This window comes from Anomaloglossus baeobatrachus, chromosome 1 (assembly GCF_048569485.1).
Source record: "Anomaloglossus baeobatrachus isolate aAnoBae1 chromosome 1, aAnoBae1.hap1, whole genome shotgun sequence".
Lineage (NCBI taxonomy): Eukaryota > Metazoa > Chordata > Amphibia > Anura > Aromobatidae > Anomaloglossus > Anomaloglossus baeobatrachus.
In genome coordinates, this window is record NC_134353.1 from 265,751,682 (window position 1) to 265,770,614 (window position 18,933).

Below are 18,933 nucleotides of genomic sequence, written 5' to 3' on the forward strand. Positions count from 1 at the left end.
GTGTTTAGGGATGTAAGTTCGTGACGCCACCCACGGGTTGTGGTGAATGTGGACACCACCGCTGCCGTTAACTAGGCTCCCGGGGAACGGTGCTGTGCAGCCTGGTGTTGACCCCTCCGTGGGCAGGGGGTGATAGTCCCGTGGCCCGGTGGTTGTGAGCTGCGGGCGTGTTGGTGCGGTGCGGTGCGCGGCCCATGGGCACTGTTGTACTCACTATGACAGATACACCGGAGTCTCTTGTAAACCAAAAGGATGATGGTTGGTGCCTGCAGCCAGCTGCGCTTGGTCCCCCACCCGGTTCGGTAGTTCCCGCCTTTCTCCTGCACCTCGCTTTGTAGAATTTGACTGCCTATGCTTCAGCAACGGTAGTCCGCTCCCCGGCTTTATGTGTGTCGGGGAACCCGTTTGCCCGCAGGCGCTGGCCTGTGGAATCTCTCTGCCTGTGCGGTGGCTTTCTATCCCCCTCGGTGGGCTGTTGCCGTCTTTCAGGTCTTGGGACGGGAAAGGACCTAAGGTCCAGACCTCAATCAGTAAATTCAACGTGGTCCAGTGGCTTCTGGACCTCGTTCTGGGTCTGAGTACCCCTCCTGGTGCTCCAGTTTCCAGTTGGTTCCCCGGTTCGGTACCGGCGGGCCACTACCCTGTCCCGGTCCCTTACGGTTCCACCAGACGTCTTCCCGGCTCCTGCAGGCGGCAACCACCATCTGCCTCCTGGTCACAGGGTATCTGGGCTACGACCCAGATCCCTGACAGACGTTTACTCTTTACTGCTACACTCTTTCACCTCCAAAACTGATCTGTTTGTGTTTTTCCCGCCTCAGGCTATCCAAACTCCTCAGTGGGTGTGGCCAACCACCTGGCTCCGCCCCCTGGTGTGAACGTCAAGACCTGAGAGGGGTAACTCAGGGTTTTTAGGTTGGCTGCTGTTACCTTGTTAGGGGAAGGGTGTTTGTGCAAGGGCCTACCTGTGGCTACCTGGCTAGTTCAGGGCGTCACACATATATACGGTAGCTATACCCAGTCAGATGGATGTGTAGCTTAAAATTCTATGTTCAATGTTTGCATATTTTAGCTTTTTAGAGTGCTGCGCTATACTTTTGCCATTATATTGTATTTTCAGCTTGCACCTGTTCACACTTGTAGGGTGTGCTGGTCAGTCTTTTATACAGGGTGGTCCAAAAGTAGGTGGACAGTATGTGTAATAGGGTTATGAAGGGGTAGATTTATCAAACATGGTGTCGAGTGAAACTGCCTCAGTTGCCCTTAGCAACCAATCAGATTCCACTTTTCATATTCCAAAGAGTCTGTGAAGAATTATTGGTTGCTAAGGGCAACTGAGTCAGTTTCACTTTACACCATGATTGATAAATCTCCCCCTTCATAACCCTATTACACATACTGTCCACCCACTTTCGACCACCCTGTATAAAGACTGACCAGCACACCCTACAAGTGTGAAAAGGTGCATGCTGAAAATACAGTATAACGGCAAAAGTATAGTGCAGCACTCTAAAAAGACCACCCTGTATATGTATTCTATTGTATGTTCCCTATAGAATAATATGGGATTTCAGTTTTGTTGTAGAAATATTACTAGCAATAAATTGAAGGCACTAAAGCTGAGACCATGGTACCACAGAGGCAGATCATGGCACTGCTTTCTATTCCATTTTATCATTGCTTTTAAAGGGGTTGGCCAGGACTTTACAGATGATAACTAGTGATGATCGAGCACTAAGATGCTCGGGTGCGCGGTACTCATAACACGAAGTCGGACGCTCGGACAGGCTCAACTTGAGTAATGAGTTTAATGGAAGTCAATGGGAAACTTGAGCATTTTTCTGGAATAAAAAGGGGATGATTTGCATCTTTTTATTTATTTTTGTAGTCCCCATAGGTGACTTGAAACTGCGATCGTCACATTGAAGTATTGTAATTTATAGTAAAAGTCATGGCCTTCTATGAAGCCCAGCCAGAGGCTTTTCTTCACAGGATCACCGTCTAGGCAGACATGTGGGCCTTCAGCATGCCCTCAAGTGCCATGGCAGTCTATTGACACCCAACACAATTGTGGGAAGAAGGGTGGGAACGATGGGTTCATGGAAATGCTGTAAATGCATAGATTGACGCTGTCATTTAAGGTGTTAATAAGAACGAACAGACCTCAGCCCCACCTCCTGCTGATAGAGGCAGCTGCTGGCTATGTGAAAGCATCTGCCGGGTATTATGCAAGATTTGCTCCGAATATAGGGACCCAACAAAGGTCGTACAAGTATGATCAATGTCAGGAAGGGATTAAGTCTTAAAAGTACTTTGCTTAAAGTGATGTGTCACCAGAAAATGAGCTATTGTTGAAATCAGTTTTTTTGTTAAATGTATATTTTGTAAAAAAAAAAAGTCTGTTTGTTTCCATATCACAATCTTAATTAAAAATAAAAATGAGAAATCTTGCAGTTTTCACACTGTTCACTGGGGCTTTTTTAAACTTTAGCTTACGGTTGTTTCAGGAAATCCAAATACAGTGGAACCTTGCTTAACGAGAACAATCCATTCTGGGACTGTGCTTGTTAATCAAGTTACTCGTTCAGCAGAGCATGATTTCCCATAGGAAATCATTGCAATGCTGACAATTCGTTCCACAATGTGTTAAATGTCCCATCCTGGTCCCCTATTGTGTCATTCCACACATGCACAAACGCACACAAACATGTACAAACACTCACAAACTCACACAAACACACACAAACACAAGCACGCGCACACACACGCACATATTATATGCTCACCTTACCTTCCGTTCCATCGCCGGTCTCCTGGGACTTGCTGTTCTCCGGTGCGGGCCGTGTATCAGGTAACCATAACGACGAGGGCGGAACTTCCTGCCAGAGCGCTGACGTCAAAGGCAGAGCCGCTCGCCTCTGATTGGCCAGCGCGCTGCCTTTGAGTAGCGGTGACAGGAACCAGTTCCTGCTTCGTCGCTATGGATGCTGATGCCTGGATGCCTGGAGCGGCGCACTACAGGACCCAGGAGACCGGCGATGAAACGGAAGGTACATATATTATATGCTCACCTTACCTTCCGTTCCATCGCCGGCCTCATGGTACTTGTAGTTCGCCGCGATGTACCCAGGAACTACAAGAACCATGAGGCCGGCGGTGGAACGGAAGGTAAGGCGAGCATAATACTGTATGTGCGTCCGTGCGTGTGTGTTTGTGCGTACATGTGTGTGTTTGTGTGGACTGCAAGTGCGGGTTAGAGCGCGGTGGATGTACGGAACCGGAAGTGTGTGCGGTGAGGATTTCGCTCGTACAGCAAAGCTTTCCCGTAAAGCAGGTTACAAATTTACAGAAAGCTTTGCTTGTTAAGCGAAATTCTCGTTAATTGGGTTACCCGTTAAGCGAGGTACCACTGTATACGTTAAGGCTGAGGCTACAGTGGGACCGTACAATCAGACCCCAGCTGCGGAGGTGAGGGCCGGCGCTGCAGAGGAGAGGGAGGGATTTATCTCCCCATCTCCTCCATTGCCGGCTGATGCGAGAACTGCACTGCTCTCGCATTCCACCGCTGTGACGCACACATCGCTGTGTGTGACAGCGAGAGAGCAACAAAATGAAGCGAGCAGGGAGCAGGAGCCAGCATCTGGCAGCTGCGGTAAGCTGTAACCAGGGTAAACATCGGGTAACCAAGGGGGACCTTTCCCTGGTTACCCAATATTTACCTTCGTTACCAGCGTCCGCCGCTCTCACTGCCAGTGACGGCTCCCTGCTCTCTGCACATGTAGCTGCAGTACACATTGGGTAATTAACCCGATGTGTACTGTAGCTAGGAGTGCAGGGAGCCAGCGCTAAGCAGTGTGCGCGGCTCCCTGCTCTCTGCACATGTTGCAGCACAGCGACGCGTGTCGTTATGATCGCTACTGCGTCTGTTGTGTTTGACAGTTACGCAGCGATCATAACAGCGACTTACAAGCTCGCTGTTGCGTCACAGAAAATGGTGACGTAACAGTGACGTCGTTGTCGCTATGTGTGAACCCAGCTTTACTGCAGCAACAGCAATAAACAGACTCTGACCCTATCTTTTGCATTGAAGCATCTAATTAGCCTGTGCAAAGGTCATTATAAAGGGAAGGGGAGCAAAGTCAGGTGTGATATCACTAATTGTAAATGGTGGATTCTGTGTTATCAGCTATGTATAGAGGTGTTACTCATCATTGTAATCCTGCCTCTGATGATAAGAATGAGACTGTTGAAAACTCTTTCTGAAAGACAGGAAGCATGACTCCATAATAGCCCCAGTGGGCATTGTGAGAATTACAAGATTACTAATATTGTTTGTTTTTGTTTGTTTTTTTTATAAAAATTATAAAAGTGTAATAGTGTTTAAATAATACACCTGATATAAACAATAATTTTCTGATGACACATTAATTTTTAAATTGTAAAGTCTTAGACAGCTCTTTATAGCAACGCTGCAGCATTAATGAACAATGGGGTGGGGAATTGAAGTTGGGGAAAGGATTTGGAAGCTCTGCAGGACTAAATAAGGGACTAAAGTGAAGATTTTGTCATTGGAAAAAACTTTACATTACTTGCCTTTTTGTTAGGCTCTCTCTGTACCTGAGTTTGTTAATTCTGTTGTTAGGCTCCATCATAGAGTCAGAACAACTTAATTACCAGAAATGCCAGATCTGACATGGCATGAGATGTGAAATAAGCCTAATTATATTACCTTTTGATCCCTAATCCAGCGATCGAGCCATGGGTGTTTTTTTTTGTTTTTCACTTATCCTATTTTTATTCTGGAAGAATAATCCTGTTAAATTTACTGCAGATTCTAAAAATATTCATTCATTAAGTGCTATTTTGAGCCTCCGGGGCAGGCAGGAGATCACTGAGTAATGACATTAATAGTACTTCTGTGTTCTTCAGAAATGTTCATGAACTTCACTTGCATTAATTAACTTGTTTTAGGCATTTTTCTAATTGCTTGTTTAAGCACATTTGTGTCGGTCTTTGCAAAGCTGACAGAATATCTTATGGTTTAATCAACAAATTCCTAGGTTTAGGATTTTGCTTATGTACTAAAGTCTGTATGTATGTGAAAATGTGCTAAATAGTATATGTGAGTTATGCTGATTAATTATTAATCTTTTTATTTTAATTATATAGTCAGCTGGATGGGTTAACGCTTTACAGAGATGACTTTTGCATAAATGAAGGTCTTTATTATTATTATTATTATTATTATTATTATTAAGGGAAGAATAAATCCAAACTTATATGGCCCTGTGTGAAAAAGTGATTGCCGCCTAAACCTAATAACTGGTTGGGCCACCCTTAGGAGCAACAACTGCAATTAAGCGTTTGCAATAACTGGCAATGAGTCTTTTACAATGCTCTTGTGGAATTTTAACCCACTCATCTTTTCAAAATTATTGTAATTCAGCCACATTGGAGGATCTTCACTTGAGGTCAGCTTGAGGTCACTAACTTTACCTTGAGGTCACTAACAGATGGCGGGTCATTCTACTTCAGGATTTTTTGGTAGAAAGTAGAATTCATGGTTCTATTTACCACAGCAAGTCTTCCATGTCCTCAAGCAGAAAAATAGCCCCAGACCATCACACTACCATCACTATATTTACTGTTGGTATGATGTTCCTTTTTGTGAAATGCTGCGCTACTTCTACGCCAGATGTAATGGGACATACACCTTCCAAACAGTTCCATAGAGTATTCTCCCAAAAGTCTTAGGGATCATCAAGATGTTTTCTGGCGAAACTGAGAAAAGCCCTTATGATTTTTTGCTCAGCAGTGGTTTTCGTTTTGGAACTCTGCGATGCAGCCATTTTTACCCAGTCTCTTTCTTATGGTAAAGTCATGAACACAGACCTCAGCGGAGACAAGCAAGGCCTGCAGTTCTTTGGATGTTGTTGTGACCTCTTTTGTGACCTCTTTGATGAGTTGGCACTGCGCTCTTGGGGAAATTTTTGTAGGTTGGCCACTCCTGGGAAGGTTCACCACTGTTCCTTGTTTTCGCCATTTATGGATAATGGCTTTCACTGTGGTTCATTGGAGTACCAAAGCTTTAGAAATGGCTTTATAACCTTTTCCAGACTGATAGAGCTCAGTTACTTTATTTCTCATTTGTTCCTGAATTTCTTTGGATCGCGGCATGATGTTTAACTTTTGAGGATCTTTTGATCTACTTCACTTCGTCAGGCAGGTCCTATTTAAGTGATTTCTTGATTGAGCACAGGTGTGGCAGTAACCAGGCCTGAGTGTGGCTAGGGAAATTGAACTCCGTTTCCTAAAGATGTAATAAACCACAGTTAATTTATGTTTTAAGTCAGGGGTAAATCACTTTTTCACACAGGGCCCTGTAGGTTTGGATTTCTTTTTCCATTAATGATAAAGACCTTCATTTATAAAATGCATTTTGCGTTTACCTGTTTCACACCACACTTCAGCGAAATTAAATTGTCTGCTTTTAAAGTTGTTATATATGTAAAATTTGTTTTTCTTTTCTTTTTTTAAACAAACAGTTAGGTACAGAAATATTTGGTCAGTGACCGAATCTTCGTTATTTTGGCCTCTGCATGCTACTACTTTTTATTTAAAATTAAACAACTGAGATGCAATTAAAGGGGCTCAAAAGTAATTGGATAAAATGTACTTTACCACAAATAAATTATCATTTTATCATACTTTCCAGGCAATGACTGCCTGAAGTTTGTAAGCCATGGACTTCACTATACGTTGTTTACTTCTTTTTTGATGCTTTACCGGTTTTTACTGTAGCAGACTTAAGTTTGCGGGTCTTCTTTCCTTAAGTTTTGTCTTAAAAATGTGAAACGCATGTTCAATGAGGTTGAAATCTAGTGATTGACTCGGCCATTGCAGACTATTCCACTGCTTTGCCTTAAAATTCTCCTGGATTGCTTTTTCAGTATGTTTTAAGTCAGTTTCCATCTGCACTGTGCGCTGTCCAATCAACTTTGCACTTGGTTGAATCTGAACAGAAATTAAAGCCCTTTACACTTCAGAATTCATCATTGCTTTTATCTTCAGCCACTTCATCAATAAACAGTTCAATTTATGAACAGTTTCAATTACCCAGTGCCATTGAAAGCCATGCATGCCCATGCCATCACACTGCTCCCACCTTGTTTTACAAAGGATGTGATGTGCTTTGGATCATGACTTCTCCATAATTCTTTCTAGCCATCATTTTGGTACAGGTTGATCTTAGTTTCATGTGTCCAACGCATGCTTTTCCAGAACCCTTTTTATTTGCTTTATTTGCCCTCATATTGTCTTCCCTTTATGATAGACTTACATACTGAAACACCTATATCCTGGAGAGTATTCTTCTTGAGTGGATGTTGTGAAGGAAGTTTTCTTCACCATCGAAAGAATTCTGCAATAATCCACCACTGTTGTTTCTATGGACATCCAGGTCTTTTTCAGTTCCTAAGCTCACTAGCGCACTTTTCTATCTAATGGATTTCCTCCTTTTCAACCTAATAATGGTCTGTTCTTCTCCCTCCTCCCTCCTTTAGCCACATATTGTAGGTTCACAGCAACAGAATCCAAATGCAAATGCTACACCTGGAATCCGCTCCAGACCTTTTACTTGCTAAATTGATGATGAATTAACAAGGGAGTAGCCCATGCAGGTTAGATACATATTAAAAAGCTGTGATTCCTACACCCTTACTCCAGTTAGAATATGAATACCCTCAAATTAAAGTTGTGAGTCTGAACGTAAAGGCCATATTTATTATCTAACTTCATCTTAAATATGTTTTGGCACACAGTTAAATTGGCAAAACGTGTGTCATTGTGCAAACATTTCTGAACCTAACTGTGGTTATTGACATGAATTTCTCACCAGATGTTTGTAACAACCCATCCAATCCACACAGGCAAAGAAATCGAATCAGAGATGTCCATAAATTTTGTGATGTGGGATAATGAGAACTATTGAACACACTTACTGAAATTTATTTAATATTTCATACAAAAACCTTTGGTTTCTCCATAGAGGTGGAGTTTTGAAGCTGTAATCACCAACAATTGCATGCATTGCTCAGGTGCGATTTTGGACCATTTTTCCACACAAACACTCTTCATCATCCTGGTAGATGGCAGCAGATTTTTTTTATCAAGCATGTCTCTGTACATTTGTCCATTCGTCCTCCCTTCAATTATCAGAAGTTTGAAAAACAGCCCCACACCATGATGTCCCAACCTCCAAACTTCACTGTTGGTATGGTGTTTTGGGGGCGATATTCAGTGCCTTTTGGCCTCCAAACATGTACATTGTGGCATCCAAAGAATTCAATTTGGTATCATCTGACTAGACTATATTCTCTTAGTATTTCACAGGCTTGTCTTAATGTTATGGTGCAAACTTTAAACTTGCTTTAACATGCTTATTGTTCAGCAATGGAGTCTTGCGTGGTGAGTGTGCATACAGGCCATGGAGGCTGAGTGCATTACTTATTGTTTTCTTTTAAATAATTGTACTTCATGATTCTACTCTTTTTCTGTAGCTCTCCACAGGTGTTTCTTGGCTCTTGGACAACTCTTCTGATAATTCTTTTCACTCCTCTTTTTTAAATCCTATGGGGAGCACCTGATCGTGAGTGGTATTTGGTAAAATGATGTTCTTTCCACTTGTGAATTTTTGGCCTAACACTGGAACCTTTAGTAGTTTCAAAATTGTTCTGTAACCATTGCCATCAGTATGTTTCGCAACAATAGGGTTGCAAAGGTCTGGATTTACCCATCATGAGATGTTTCTAGTATGGCATGTTGATTAAGAGACACGTTTTTATAGGCCATCAGTTGAGCCAGCTGATAATTTTTTTCAGTAAGTGGCCGGATTGCTTTCTCAGTGGTGATAGATTTCAGGTGATGTCATAACTTTCCATGACTTTTTGCACCTGTTTTTTCATAATACTTGTTAATTGTGTCATTTCTCATTATTACATTTAACTTAATTTATGGACATCTATTGGTTTTGGTTGATTTCTTTGCTTGTGTAGATTTGATCGGTTGTTACTGACAACTGTTGAGAAATTAATATCAATAGCACCTTTAGAAATATATTTACCTAGAAATTTGGTGACGGTTTCAATACTTATTTCACCCGCTGTGTGTGTTTGTGTGTATATACAGTGTGTCTACCCATATCCTGTCCACCGCCATTAACTTGAGAATGGCGGCAGCTATAGGCATAGAAGCGGTGTCTAGGTATAGGTATAGTAAAGTAATCATGCGCTATGCAATGAAACCACCTATTGCGCCACATGTTGGAAAACAACGGAGTTAGCATTTTTATACCAAAAACGGAACGAGATAGAGAAGAAAAGTGAATTACAAAGTTGTAGGGCATCATCAATTCAATACGAATTGACACCTTGCATACAGAAATGCTATGATTAGAACATGTAAAAGTCACAAGGCTGCGGGCGTGAAGCAATACTCATGGAGACCTTTCTACAAGTCTTTGGGTATGGGGGCTGCTTGGAATGGCCTCCAGGCTCATCTGACCGAACCCCATTGGACTTCTTTCTGTGAGGTCACATCAAACAGCACATGTATGCGACCCCTCCACCAACATTGCAGGACCTACGACGACATATCACAGATGCTTGTGCAAACATGTCACCTACCATATTGCACAATGTGCAGCAAGATACAGTATGCTGTCCAGAGTCCAGATGTGCATTGCCGCTGACGGTGGCCACTTTGAGCATCAAAGTTAAATGAGCGCCATATGCGTGACCAGCATTCAATTTTTTTGGGGGGTCATGGGTTTCATATCTTAGCATTTCTCTATGCAAGGTGCCGATTCGTATTGAATTGATGATGCCCTACAATTTTTAAATTCACTTTTTTTCTCTATCTTGTTCAGTTTTCAAGATAAAAATGCTAACTCCGTTGTTTTCCACCAGGTGGCGCTATAGGTGGTTTCATTGCGTAGCGCATGGCTACTTTACTATACCTAGACACCACTTCTATGGCTATAGCTGCCGCTATTCTCAAGTTAATGGCGGTGGACAGGATATGGGTGGACACACTGTACATATGCTGTATATTATATATTACACATACACACACACACACACACACACACACACTCACACACACTTGTAACATCGCTTCTATCTTACTTAAAGTGATGGTCCCCCAATTAAATACTAATATAGTGTGTTAGATCTGGTAAAAGATATGTTTTAATTGAGTTATTTTAAGTAAAAGCTGTCATCACAATTTAACCTGTTAAAGTAAAGATATAGCCATAATGGTCCTGTTATACTGAATACCTGTAGTATAAAAAAATCTGCAGCCTGGTCATTGTTTAATTCACTTTAGAAGTTTTTGTGCAACAGCCTGTTTGTGCAGTGGGGCAGAGCTGTGGGTAGGGTCTTTGGCTTTACCGTAGCCCCTCTGCATTTGTATGAGCCTCCTTTTTTAAATCTCATCCTAGCACCGCCCTTGCAGTTGGCAACGCACACATTCATCTCCCGCAAAATGGCACTGGTGGCGACACATACACAAATTAAAATCTCGGCTCGTCATTTAACCAAGATCCCAATCTGCATATGTATCTCCATCAGTGCCATTTTGCTAGAGATCGCCGGAAGTTAGTCTGAGCATTCGTCGCTACTAGTGCCATTTTTCTGGAGAACGCCAGGAGATGAATATGCGTAAGCGCCACCCACAGCAGGGTCAGCAATAGGACGGAATTTAAAAAGGAAGCCCCTACAAATGCTGAGGGGCCACGGCATAGCCGAAGACCCTATCCATAGTTCTGCCCACCAATCCCACCCCTATGCACCAAAAGGCTATTGAATCAAAACTTCTAAGGGGAATTAAACAAGAACCATGGTATGGATTTTTTTTTACTACAGGTATCTATTTAATGGTATAATGGCAATTGTGGCCATACCTTTACTTTAACAAGTTAAATCGTACTGACAGGTTGTATTTGAAGTACAGCTAAACTTTTGAAGAGTTTTTATGTTATTGTCTTTTAAATGTCTTGCAGATGGTGGGTCTTTGGGTGCTGAGACCCTCATCAAAAAGACTGTTCAGCAGCATTCACTTCAGTAAGCAGAATCACTGAGCTTATACAGAAGCATGCGCACAAATTGGTACATAGAACATTAGACTTTCTATTGAACTTGTACATGGCTCAGTGCAAGCATCCAGTACTTTTGCTGGTTTTTGGACAATCATTGGGTTCTCAGGACCTGGACTTCCACCAATCTGAAGAAACTTATCAAAAGACTACCAAAAACTTGGTGATATTTTAGCAAAATAATCATATGTCTAGATATTGCCTTTACATACCGTATTTCATGTGACCTATACTGCAGTTTTTTTTTGTTTTTTTTTTAATTTACTCCTCCTTAGGATGTCCACGTAACGTGTTCAGTGTTTGTAAGAGGAGGTCCCTTTTCGTTTGCCAATTCCTATTGTCTGGCCTGTTTAATAGCAGTAATCACTTTTTTGCCCATAAACAAGAAATCCATTATAGGGTGCCAAAGTAAATATATCATAGCAATATTGAAACACATGAGCTTTTTTTGTTACTACATTTTTTGTATAAACGATTAGGCAATAACTATGGACAAGTGGGGAGGAGTCCTGCGAGGAAAATCTGCATATTCCCAGTGTATTCTGGGATAAGCAAAAAATCTCCGCGAACTCAAGGAGCATCGGGTTTTGGTCATCCAGCTGAAAGGAAGACTTCTGAGCGGCGCGCGAATTGTAGACCAGTCTTTGTCTGCTTTCACATCTACAGATTAAGAACATGGAAGAGGCCAGGAGCCATTTAGTGTGCTGCATTTCATGCTACATGTTCACAGACTTACCAGTGGAGCAGCCAAATTTCACCTGCCAGAAATGCAAGCTTGTGTCCCTGTTGGAGGAGAAGCTACAAAGTCTAGAAGAGAGAATAGCTACATTGAAAACTATTAAGGAAGGTGAGGAGTTCTTAGACAGAGCAGAAGTATCTCTTCAGAATACAGAAAGAGAAGACATTTGTCCTGCACCTGAAGAACCAGAGAAATGGAAGCATGTGACCCAGAGAAGCAGGAGGATCGGGAGACAGCCAGCACCCATACCTCTTAGGAACCAGTACCAGGCACTCACGGATGAGAAACATGATCCACCACATCAAGATAAGACATTGCTCTTTAAAGAACATCCTTGAAAGAACTCAAAGTCCTCTTTGATGGAGAAAGAAACATGTTGTTGAGAAGAAGAAATAGAGAGTGGTGGTCATGGGGGATTCACTATTGAGAGGAACAGAGGCCGCAATCTGTAGAACGGATATAATCTCAAGAGAAATGTGCTGTCTTCCAGGAGCAAAAATCAAAGATGTGTCTGAGAGGATATCGGGACTCTTCAGACCAACAGATAACTACTCATTCCTGTTAATACATGTGGGGACAAATGACACTGCAAGAAACGAGCTGGAAACCATCTGCAGTGATTTTGAAGACTTAAGCGGGCTTTACATGCTTCAATATATCTAACGATGTGTCGGCGGGGTCACGTCGTAAGTGACGCACATCCGGCATCATAAGCTATATTGTAGCATGTGACAGCTACGTGCGATTGCGATTGAACGTTAAAACGTTCATCGCATGTACGTCGTTCAATTGCTAAAAATTGAACGTGAGGTTGTTCAAGGTACCACACATCACAGTGTGTGACACCCCGGGAACGATGAACAGATCTTATCTGCGTCCCGCGGCTCCCGCCGGCAATGCAGAAGGAAGTAAGTGGGCGGGATGTTTATGTCCCGCTCATCTCCGCCCCTCCGCTTCTATTGGCCAGCTGCCGCGTAACGTCGATGTGACGCCGAACGTCCCTCCCACTCCAGGAAGTGGACGTTCGCCGCCCACATCGAGGTCGTATGGAAGGGTAAGTACGTGTGACAGCAAATAATCGTTTGGGAGCACATACGATGGGGGCGGTTATGATCGCATACGATATCGTATGCTTAATCGTAACGTGTAAAGCAGGCTTTAGGCAAGAAAGTGAAAGAACTGGGAGCGTAGGTGGTCTTCTCATCCATCCTCCCAGTGGATGGTCATGGAACAAGGAGGTGGAACAAGATTCTACAGGTGAACAACTGCCTACATCAATGGTGCCGTCAATAAAGATTCGGATTTCTGGATCACGGGGTGAATTACCTGTATGATGGACTACTTGCTAAAGATGGGCTGCACCGTACCAAGACTGGAAAACACATATTCGGAAATCACCTTGCTACACTCATGAAGAGAGCTTTAAACTAGAACAGCGTGGGAAGGGAAGAAAAAGTCCAGGGAAAGCCATACAGGTGACAAATACTATTCAAAACTCTGCTGTTAGTAATGGAAAGGAAGAACTAAGACAAAAAAATCAGAATAATGAAAATATGGGGGAAAGAAAAAACAATCACAAACTAAAATGTTTTTATACAAATGCACAGAGCATGGGCAACAAACAAGGAGTTACTAACTCAGGAAAAGAAATATGATGTCATTGGCATCACAGAAACTTGGTGGAATGATAGACATGATTGGAATACAAGGCTAGAAGGATACAACTTATTTGCAAGAAACAGATATAATAAACGAGGAGGAGGTGTCGCATTGTATGTTAGAAAATCCTATATCTCCACAGAGATTGAAGCTTCAGAGACTGGGAGTTCTGTGGAAGTTGTTTGGGTAAGAATACAAGGAGAAAACAAGGGAAAGAACACTATTGTAGGCGTGTACTACAGGCCGCTTCAACAAGCGGAGGATATGGATGAACTCTTTATACATCTAGTGACCAACTTCTCAAAAAAATATGATGTTGTGATCATGGGAGATTTCAACTATGCAGACATTTGTTGGGAGTCTCTCTCAGGTAAAAGTAACAGTTCCAACAAATTCTTATCCTCTGTTGCTGACAACTTTATCTTCCAAAAGGTGGAGGAAAAACAAGGGGATCTGCTACCTTGGATCTAATCCTTACAAACAGGGAGGAAATGGTTGAGGAGGTAAGGGTGGTTGGGACCCTGGGAAGCAGTGACCATGCTATCATAGAGTTTTGGATAACTAGAGGAGGAAGACCTGTGAAAACTCAGACTTCAAGGCTGGATTTCAGAAGGGCAGATTTTAAGGGACTCAAAAAGGATAGCAGGGATTCAATGGCCGGATGTCCTTAAGGACAGAAATGTCCAGGAAGGATGGGACATCTTGAAAAATGAAATTCTCAAAGCGCAATTGTTAACAATCCCTAAAAGAGGGAAGAATAAGAAACATTTAAGGAAATCAGGTTGGATGAACACAGAACTTAAACACATGCTAAAAAGAAGAATATAACACAATCTGCAAAACCTGCAGGGCACACATCAGATTAGCCAAAGCTGATAATGAAATAAGGCTTGCAAGAGATGTCAAAAGCAATAAAAAGGATTTTGGAGTTATGTCAAAAATAAAAGAAAAGTCAAAGATGTTATAGGAATTTTACAGGATGAAAATGGTGAAGTTGTAAAAAATGATGTTGAGAAGGCCGAACTTTTAAATTATTATTTTGCATCTGTTTGTTTTTTCTGAAAAAGTAAAAGTAAAATCAACTGATCTTCACCGTTCTATTGTAGGATTAGAAGAATCCAGGCCATCAATAAACAAAGAGCTAGTGAGGGAATACTAAGCTAACATTAATGAATTCAAATCCCCAGGTCCAGATGAATTACACCCCAGAGTACTGAAGGAGTTAGCAGAGGAAATATTAGAACCACTCTTCATAATTTTTGAAAATTTTTGGAGAACAGGAGAAGTTCCAGAAGACTGGAGAAAAGCAAATGTTGTCCCTATCTTCAAAAAGGGGAAGAAGGTGGACCCAGGGAACTACAGGCCTGTGAGCCTGACTTCCATACCAGGAAAGATCTTTGAACAAATTATTAAACAACATTTATGCAAGTACCTGGATGAGAATGAGGTAATTAACCAGAGCCAGCATGGGTTTGTAACTAATAAGTCATGTCAGACTAACTTAAGTTCCTTCTATGACAAAATCACTGACTGGGTGGATCAGGGAAATGCAGTAGATATAGTATATCTTGACTTCAGTAAAGTATTTGACAAAGTATCTCATACAATCCTTATTGAAAAAAATGACCAAGTGTGGAATGGACAAGGCAACTGTTAGATGGATTCGTAACTGGCTTAGTGATCGGAGTCAAAGAGTGGTCATAAATGGCTGCACATCCAGTTTAAAGACTGTCTCAACTGGGGTACCACAGGGCTCTGTCCTGGGCCCGGTGTTGTTCAACATCTTTATCAATGATTTAGATGAAGGTATTAAGGGTAAACTGATTAAATTTGCTGATGATACAAAGCTAGGAGGAATAGCTAATACTAGAGAAGAGACAGAGAGGATTCAACAAGATCTAAACAAGCTGGAACAATGGGCAGCAACTAATAGAATGGTTTTTAACAGGGATAAATGCAAAGTCATACATCTTGGAAAGAATAATGAAAAGAACATATACAGCATGGGAGGAATAGAGCTATCCAAAAGCATGTGGGAAAAAGACTTAGGTATTCTAATAGATCACAGACTGAACATGAGTCAACAGTGTGATACTTCAGCAAAAAAGGCAAACACCATTCTAGGATGTATTAACAGAAGCACACAGTCTAGATCACGTGAAGTCATTATCCCCCTTTACTCCTCTTTGGTCAGACCTCATCTGGAATATTGTGTCGAGTTCTGAGCACCACATTTTAAAAAAGACATCAACAAACTGGAGCAAGTTCAGAGAAGAGTGACCAGAATGGTGACTGGTCTGCAAACCATGCCCTATGAGTAACGGTTACAGGATTTAGGATTGTTTAGCTTGCAAAAGAGAAGACTGAGAGGAGACTTAATAGCTGTCTACAAATATCTTAAAGTTTGTCACAATGTAGAGGGATCAGTTTTATTCTCATTTTCACAAGGAAAGACTAGAAGCAATGGGATGAAACTGATGGGGAGGAGACACAGATTAGATATTAAAAAATAGCAACAGAAAGAGAAGATAAAAACTCCTCCAAAAATGTAATATACTCACAGCAAAAAAGAGGGCAACCAGTCTAGTTAGCCCAGGCCAACACATCTAATGCACCAACAGGATGCAGACAAACCTCTCAACATGATGGACACTTCACAGGTGCAAGGTAAATTGCACACTAGTGGCGCGCATAGAGCACTGTTCACACTCGTATGCGCATGGTGTCCAGCCAGCAACCTATTATCACGCCCTTACTATTAGGTTAGGCGGGTTACCCGGACACTACTCACTGCAGCACACAAGGGACAGAGACTCCACTATGCACGGCCGTATTAAGAGGCCCGCCTGCACCCCGTATTAAAAAAGTGCAAAAAATATATATCAAATATATATGAGGTATTAGTTTGTAAATTGGCCAATGTACGTAAGCCCACAATCCTCATCACGGATCCTCATGCTTGCGGGTCCCTACACTGATAAATATCAAAAAATAGCAACAGAAAGAGAAGATAAAAACTCCTCCAAAAATGTAATATACTCACAGCAAAAAAGAGGGCAACCAGTCTAGTTAGCCCAGGCCAACACATCTAATGCACCAACAGGATGCAGACAAACCTCTCAACATGATGGACACTTCACAGGTGCAAGGTAAATTGCACACTAGTGGCGCGCCTAACCTAATAGTAAGGGCGTGATAATAGGTTGCTGGCTGGATACCATGCGCATACGAGTGTGAACAGTGCCCTATGCGCGCCACTAGTGTGCAATTTACCTTGCACCTGTGAAGTGTCCATCATGTTGAGAGGTTTGTCTGCATCCTGTTGGTGCATTAGATGTGTTGGCCTGGGCTAACTAGACTGGTTGCCCTCTTTTTTGCTGTGAGTATATTACATTTTTGGAGGAGTTTTTATCTTCTCTTTCTGTTGCTATTTTTTGATATTTATCAGTGTAGGGACCCGCAAGCATGAGGATCCGTGATGAGGATTGTGGGCTTACGTACATTGGCCAATTTACAAACTAATACCTCATATATATTTGATATATGTTTTTTGCACTTTTTAATACGGGGTGCAGGCGGGCCTCTTAATACGGCCGTGCATAGTGGAGTCTCTGTCCCTTGTGTGCTGCAGTGAGTAGTGTCCGGGTAACCCGCCTAACCTAATAGTAAGGGCGTGATAATAGGTTGCTGGCTGGACACCATGCGCATACGAGTGTGAACAGTGCCCTATGCGCGCCACTAGTGTGCAATTTACCTTGCACCTGTGAAGTGTCCATCATGTTGAGAGGTTTGTCTGCATCCTGTTGGTGCATTAGATGTGTTGGCCTGGGCTAACTAGACTGGTTGCCCTCTTTTTTGTTGTGAGTATACAGATTAGATATTAGAAAAAAAAATTTGACAGTGAGAGTGATCAATGAGTGGAACAGGCTGCCACGAGAGGTTGTGAGTTCTCCTTCAATGGAAGTCTTTAAAAAGAGGTTGGACGGAGATCTGTCTGGGATGATTTAGTGACTCCTGCTTTGAGCAGGGGGTTGGACTAGATGACCCAGGAGGTCCATTCCAACTCTAATATTCTATGATTCAATGAAGTTGGATTATAAAAGTTAGACATGGGAAGCTGTCCATGGCCAATGAAAAGGGCAGGTTATGATTTGCTCTAAGTAAAAAAGAGCAGTACAATGAAAAGAAAACTTGTCATGCCTGAGTGAATTCATATTTAATCATCGCACAGCCACTTTAAAATATATATTACCCTTTGATAACCATTTTTCAGTTCACTTGATCCTTTCACCAGTCTTAGCATGATAAACTAGCTACAGTCAGGGCCAGAAATATTTGGACAGTGACACAAGTTTTGTTATTTTAGCTGTTTACAAAAACATGTTCAGAAATACAATTATATATATAATATGGGCTGAAAGTGCACACTCCCAGCTGCAATATGAGAGTTTTCACATCCAAATCGGAGAAAAGGTTTAGGAATCATAGCTCTGTAATGCATAGCCTCCTCTTTTTCAAGGGACCAAAAGTAATTGGACAAGGGACTCTAAGGGCTGCAATTAACTCTGAAGGCGTCTCCCTCGTTAACCTGTAATCAATGAAGTAGTTAAAAGGTCTGGGGTTGATTACAGGTGTGTGGTTTTGCATTTGGAAGCTGTTGCTGTGACCAGACAACATGCGGTCTAAGGAACTCTCAATTGAGGTGAAGCAGAACATCCTGAGGCTGAAAAAAAAGAAAAAATCCATCAGAGAGATAGCTGACATGCTTGGAGTAGCAAAATCAACAGTCGGGTACATTCTGAGAAAAAAGGAATTGACTGGTGAGCTTGGGAACTCAAAAAGGCCTGGGCGTCCACGGATGACAACAGTGGTGGATGATCGCCGCATACTTTCTTTGGTGAAGAAGAACCCGTTCACAACATCAACTGAAGTCCAGAACACTCTCAGTGAAGTAGGTGTATCTGTCTCTAAGTCAACAGTAAAGAGAAGACTCCATGAAAGTAAATACAAAGGGTTCACATCTAGATGCAAACCATTCATCAATTCCAAAAATAGACAGGCCAGAGTTAAATTTGCTGAAAAACACCTCATGAAGCCAGCTCAGTTCTGGAAAAGTATTCTATGGACAGATGAGACAAAGATCAACCTGTACCAGAATGATGGGAAGAAAAAAGTTTGGAGAAGAAAGGGAACGGCACATGATCCAAGGCACACCACATCCTCTGTAAAACATGGTGGAGGCACCGTGATGGCATGGGCATGCATGGCTTTTAATGGCACTGGGTCACTTGTGTTTATTGTTGACATAACAGCAGACAAGAGTAGCCGGATGAATTCTGAAGTGTATTGGGATATACTTTCAGCCCAGATTCAGCGAAAT

At 42.1% G+C, this 18,933-nt stretch overlaps 1 protein-coding gene across 50 annotated transcripts in view; it reads left to right on the forward strand.

Annotated features, from left to right (window-relative positions):
- ANK2 (ankyrin 2) overlaps positions 1-18,933 on the forward strand; it is an 812,025-nt gene that overhangs the window by 483,736 nt on the left and 309,356 nt on the right. The window lies entirely within an intron of this gene.